Here is a 6,489-nt window from a genome sequence, read left to right on the forward strand (position 1 = left end):
ACAAAGATGAATAAATCATCTGAAGATATAAATCAACTTAATTGTAGTTGGTGGGAGTGGTGTTGTTGAATTACGTTCGATATTATAATAATTTCCGTTACTGCATGGAGTGGACAGTCAGTCGCGCAGGAGCACCTCGTATTTGCACAGGAAGCCGCGCAGTTTGGAAGGCAGCAATGGTGGTGTGCACCATTTGCCATGGCGATCACATCGCGATCGGGTCGAGAGTCGTAAATGCATTGGTTGACTGTAACCCGGCGAGCATTAGTATCCTTCTTGAGAAGCTAAAGCACAGCCTCGCGAAAGTGGATGATATGATTTAGCGCAGGTTTATCTGCACATTAGGTATAAAAATATTACACCTTTTTGCGCGATGAATGCACATTAGCTGTGATCAGAAATAAAGAAAGAAAACTGACGACGATAACTCAGTGACTCTGTGGCCGAACCTGCAACATTTTTTTACATTGAGAAAGCAATACATTTGAAACAGAGACGCACTGAATGGAGCTTGTGGTGGAGTTGTTTATGCCGAATAAAATGAATTCATTCTCAATATTTATGGTAATCATTCTGCTTAATATGGACTCAGACAGAAATGCGTGTCATAATCGGGAAGTTGCGTTGCATTTTATTGTATAATTGTTACAAATAGGAGGACTAGCGTTCTGTCGCAGAATAGTGGAAGCTGCCTGGACCAACGATCGATGTTCGATGATTTAGGTCATGGGATTTATCTAAGAAACTCACTCGCCTACGACGAAGACAAAGGAAGATGAGCTGCCGTGCAATGATGTATTGGGAAATTTGCCAAGACCGTTTTCTGACCTACGCTGGCATTTTGCCTGGTACGTCTTGACGATGTCATTCTACTTCCCTATGGCGACCTATGGTAGAACGTCGCTGGTGTCGACGTTCGGGACGGAAAAAAGTAGTAAAGTAAATTATTTCGTTTATTTCTGTTGTGCACTTTGTATGCAGCCGGCGATGGATGGTATGGTGCGGTGGTGTTTTATTTATTGTTACGTATATCCGGCCAATATTGCACGCGCCTCCTAGCGGGAGATCACCAGCAGCGTCGTTGGCATCTGCTTCGTACGGCTATCCTTTTTGTCTGTTGGGTCTGGTCGTTTCTCTCATTCTGTACACTTTCGGAGCATCCGGATAGTGTTGCTACATTGTACAACATCGCGCATGAGCTCGTCGTACATGTCGAGAACAACTCATCATGCCACCCGTTCATCTCACTCATCTCCTGCTCATCGCTGTGCGTTTGCGGTAGAACCAGGCAATGATTGAGCTTTAACTTTTCTCTCCTTCCGCAATAGTCAGCATCACGTGGATTTGTAAGTGTGATTTGTAAAATTTATTGTTGAAGTAATTACACCGTCCTAGCCAGGCCGTATTGCTTGTAAGAAATAATTATAAACTGCATAAATGACTTAAGATAGGCGAGGAGAGCAATTTCTTCGAAATTGTAAATGAATGAATCAATTGTTGCATTTTTTCAAAGACTCATACCATCATTCTTCTAATCTCATGCTGCTACAGTCTGTTTGTTTGCTATCGTTCACTCCTATTTCGCCTGGCCCTTTTGTTATTCTGTCCCAAACGGATCTCCTGTCGCGCCTAACAGACTCCGAACCAAACCAACCATGCCGCCACATTAAAAGTTGACCTTTCGATTGTTTCCCGATTCATTTACCATTATTTAGTGTCTGGCTAAGATTGTCATCGGTACTCTTTATCGGATGGTATGGTGCGTTTCCATTGTTTACATTAAAAAGAGCTTGCACAAGGTGTTAAATAGGTACAATTGAAGTGTGTCAGCTTTGCAAAAACTTGTTGGATGTCCTGCAGAGAGGGTTGGTACGGTATAAAAGACCCTATTGCTCTTTGTCCGGTTGTGGGCGGCAGAGTGTTTAAGTGTAATCAAATCACCCCGGAGCATATGCGTCACGAGAAAAAAGCACAAATTAGTTTGCACAGAATCTTCAGCTGCTGATGGGTTTTCATTTATTCTATGGAAGACATGTGTGTGCATGTCGTCCGTTCCAGTCATTAGACGATTATAAGGTATGGGTCAGCGATGGCTGTGATGTTACTGTAGCTTCGGAAGATGTAACGAGTGGCAATAATTCCTCTAAAATTGCTGCCTGCAGGTGTTGATGACCGTTACACAACAACAATCTTGCTGGACGCTGAAAACCAAGTGTTGAAGTAACGAAAACAGAGATAAATAAGAACACGGCTCGAAAGAACACCAAAACGCATGGTATGTCTTACTAGGGCTTTAAAGCTAAGACAACTAAGAAATGTTGAAAAGGGGAGGATTCTGCTGCCAGAACTCATCTTTCCAATTTTTCGCTTCCAGAGGTTTGCTTCTGCAGCAGGCTTCATTGCCGTTCATTAATCATTTAATTAAAGGAAAAACAAACACTGTGAAAATGGCCACGCTATATACCAGGGTCGAGCAGCTCCAGGGTTTAAAGAGCTGCCGGTACAAGTTGCATGATCGTTTCGCTGCTCGGTTACGATCGGAGGGCCCACCTTGGTGATTGGTGTCTATTGCTCTGGCTGTCTGTTTTAGACGTTGCCTTCAGTCTGTAGCAAAATCGCTAAACGGTTCCAGAACTGCTCATACCCAAAACACCCAAGCAACCGATGATGATTTATTAGTTTGGGATAACAGAATGAGCCATCGATTGCGGTTCGGATCTAGAGTACCTGTTTGATTGGGAACTGCTCGTAAGTAAAGCATATTGGGTGTCAGTTGTTCATTTCGCTTGTTCGTGCTTCGTTGGCTAGGTTCGTGATAATCCTTAATTAAAACACTAAGCAGTAGAACGCGTTAAAATATTCTTCCATCGGTTGTTGAGCCGTTACGGCGATGTATCAGCGCCATTGGGTGTTACCTTTGCTTGGCTCAATGCATTTTATTCGATTATACATTCCCTTCGTTCGTGTGTTCTTGTTCGTTACGAACCGATTAGACTGATTTCGTAAGCATCTGACCTTAGCAAGGATAATTAATTGGGCAGGTTTGAGGAATGCTTTCCAGGAAGAGCAGGGATTCTGGGACCGATACGTGGTGAACTCGAAGGATTAAGAAAGAAATCGTAATCGAGCGAACGTTTCTTCGTACACTTGGAAGGTTGCGCATTCCACGTGTGCTTAATAAAAATGCAATTAATCATGCTCACAATGTAGGTTTGTAGGGTCTGTGATGGTGGAGAACCACACAATCGTTGGGTCATCCTTTGGGCAATTAGTAATGGTCGATAATTCTCCAAGCAAATACGTTCGACATACATTGACGGTAAAGCGGATTGCCATTCGAACCAGCACAGCGTTGACGGTATGGTTGGTGTAGCACATTCGTTTGGCACTGGACGACAGTTCAGATAAATCGATGATATTCGATGAAATCTGATGATCCGCCAATCGAGCCAACGTTCCAACCGTCCACAAGAAAGAAGGCGCCAGCTTTGCGCTTTTTAATCTCCGATAACATCATGTTGATACCCAAACGATGAGCATTGAAAGAGAGGGCGAGTTTTATGGCTCCTTTACCAGGCGATGGTAATTAATTTGGAGTCCGAAATATCAGATTACGCAGCGTAGCGCACGGGCTGGACGGTCGTGCAAAGGCGCCAGCCAGGCTACCGGCCTGTGCAACGCATAAAAAATGGAAAACATCCAGCCTTTGAAGCAGGTTGCCGTCGGTATCATCGTTCATCATGGTGTCTCTTCTTACCTTGGAGAGTAGCCGTTGAGTTCGTTTTACAGCACTTACAGCAATTGTCGAGCGGATAACCAGTGCATGAATGCGATCTTTAAACCGTGAGTGCAACCGTCGGTTGGAACGCTCCAGCGATCAGCGTCCAATGAGCGTTGTGTAAACAGGTATTAATCATAGGCACGATATCTGTTCGCAGCGATCTTGGCCAGCGAAGGTCGTTGGGGCCGCGTAATGACGGTAATTAATAACAATATCTGTCTGACGGATTGATAGGGATTGCAGATTGCATCCGGATTGTAGAAAGTATCTGCTGTGTTAGCTCATCAGACATAGCCCGCACTTCTCTATGTATTACAGTTGAGACGATGCGATATTTTGAAATGGTAAATAATGAACCATAGAAAGGCCTTGTAGTAAAAAGTCCAAAAAAGAAAATAAGCTTTGCGTTTCCAAATATTGCATATATACTGTTCAAAAGGATAAATAACTCAAATAAAGGGAGCTTTCAGGTTTTCTGTAAAGTTTTTCGCTGTCAGAGCATTTTATAATTTGTAAACTATTTGTACCTCGCAGTCAGGTTGGAATTCCTGAAAACCTAGCTCAATTGTTTCAATTTTCTATGCACCAATGATACTTGATTCCATTTTTCAGAAATTTTCATATCATGTCACGGTTTACTTCTCGAAGAATTCGGCATCAAGGCTATAAAGAAGAAAAGCAAATGAGCTGCTCTGGCCTACCCTTTCTACGGGAATCCTTTCCGTGCAGCTGGTCCAGACGCAATATATCCTTCATTTTTTATCATTTGTTGTTTGTGTCCTTGGCGATACTGAGGGCATGTATAAGCTTGAACATAATGGTCATTTGTCTCGATTAGAGCTTCGGGCGCATCACCCATTCGCCCAAACATCCACCTTCATTTTCCATCAGGCATTTCGTTCGCGTGTGTTGTGGTTACTGTTGGGCTTTTTTGTTTGTGGATAAAGCGAAACGGGAAAAAACAGGATCAAAGAAAGGCTCACACCCTGACAGTATTTTTTTATCGTTATCCTTTCTATGTATTTTCCTACTGGGTTCATAAGGATACATCATCCGTGCCAACCCCCGACAGTGCCGTTAAAGTGTTTTTGGACGCACGATAGTTGATTGGTAACATTAATAATTCTGTCAATTCTATTGTTTGTCCTCAAGCCTTCAAGGTCGGTACTGATATAGGCTTCTTTTGTTTCGAGTAATCTTCGCGAACCAGCATTGTGGCGAAGAGGAAAAGTAGAAAACATTCAAATGCCACGAGACCTTTGATCACAAATCGATTCCAAGGATCGTAAAGTACCCATGTGGGACATGTGTCCTAGGTATCCTTTCGGGCAACGCCGACCGATTTAGCTGACAAGGGATGCTGGCTTAAGGCGCTGCGATTGGAAGGAGTTAGAACCGTTAGGTGACATCACACTCGTTTTACAAACAGACGCCCAGCCGGTGTGGGAACGCTAGTCGGCATAAACCCGTTTCGGTGTTTTTAGGTTCCGTTCAGATGATTTTATCCCATTTTGTGAGACAGACGGCTTTTTTATGAAGACATCTCTCAAGGGGAGTTGTCACTTTAATGGTGCGTGGATCTCATCAATAACTTACCAGCAGAAGAGTCATCGCCATACACGGTGGGATGATCTTTCGATGGAAGAAAAACAAACGTTCCTCCGCCCGATGATACTCACCATAAAATGGTTTACAATCTGATTGCTGACTTCTAACAAATTTACGAGCTCGAAGATCAATTTGTGTTTGACAGCGCGTTCAGCAACGTACCGTGCACCAATCGGATTCTCATGCCTCTAAATGCTAATACTGGCTAGGAATAAGCTAAAATTGCTAAAGCTAACGTTCAGTTGGATAATTTGGAGTAGGTATACTGAAAGAAGGGAAAAATGGAACTCAGTTCCAATAAATTCGTTAAAAATCTAACGTGTCTTGTACCAATAATCGTATAAAGCAAGTTGTAAACATGGAGAATAAAAAAATATCAATCGTACCAAAGCGTAGGCAGAGAAACGTGTGCAATACGCTTTGCCCGTACCGTTAAAGGACCTCGAACACTTGGATAGAGGCTATAATAAAAATGGTAACTAGTTTTTTTAGATTTTAGGTAGCCTTACTTAGCTTCATGCAAAGAATGGCACATCGAGTAGACATGAGAGGAGGAAAACCATAGCTGAAATAAAATTATATTGTTTTATTACATGATTGCGTGTTGTAGTTGTTTTGTTTCAGAATCCGTTTGTTTTTGGAGAGAAGCGAAGGAGAAGCGTCTTTTGCGTCGATGGGCGCATTAGCAGATAACAGACAACTGTGGGATGAAAAAACAAACAAAACCCCGCTGGTAGATTCCTGCACGAACAAAATAATGGAAAATACCTGCGAAATAAAACGAAAAGCACGGTCATGCAGTGAGCGGATTCTTAACCCACGCCCAACGCAAGCTTTCTTGCATTAGGATTGGTACAGGCGGACAGGAGAAGGACCAAAGAAAGGGTATGTGAGTTAATCAATAAAAGCAAAAATGGCAAATATATTTTGGACGCGCTAAAACAAACATTTTTCATAGCTATAGCACGTGAGAAAGGTGAACCATTACATCTTTCGGGCACTGGTAAAAGGGTGATTCGTTGGCTGTTGTTGTTCTGCTCGAATGTGTGTTTGAAATGCGACACAAGCTGGTAGGTGTTGCCTTTTTTAAGGTCCGTTTA

The sequence above is a fragment of the Anopheles funestus genome, chromosome 2RL, assembly GCF_943734845.2.
Source record: "Anopheles funestus chromosome 2RL, idAnoFuneDA-416_04, whole genome shotgun sequence".
NCBI lineage: Eukaryota > Metazoa > Arthropoda > Insecta > Diptera > Culicidae > Anopheles > Anopheles funestus.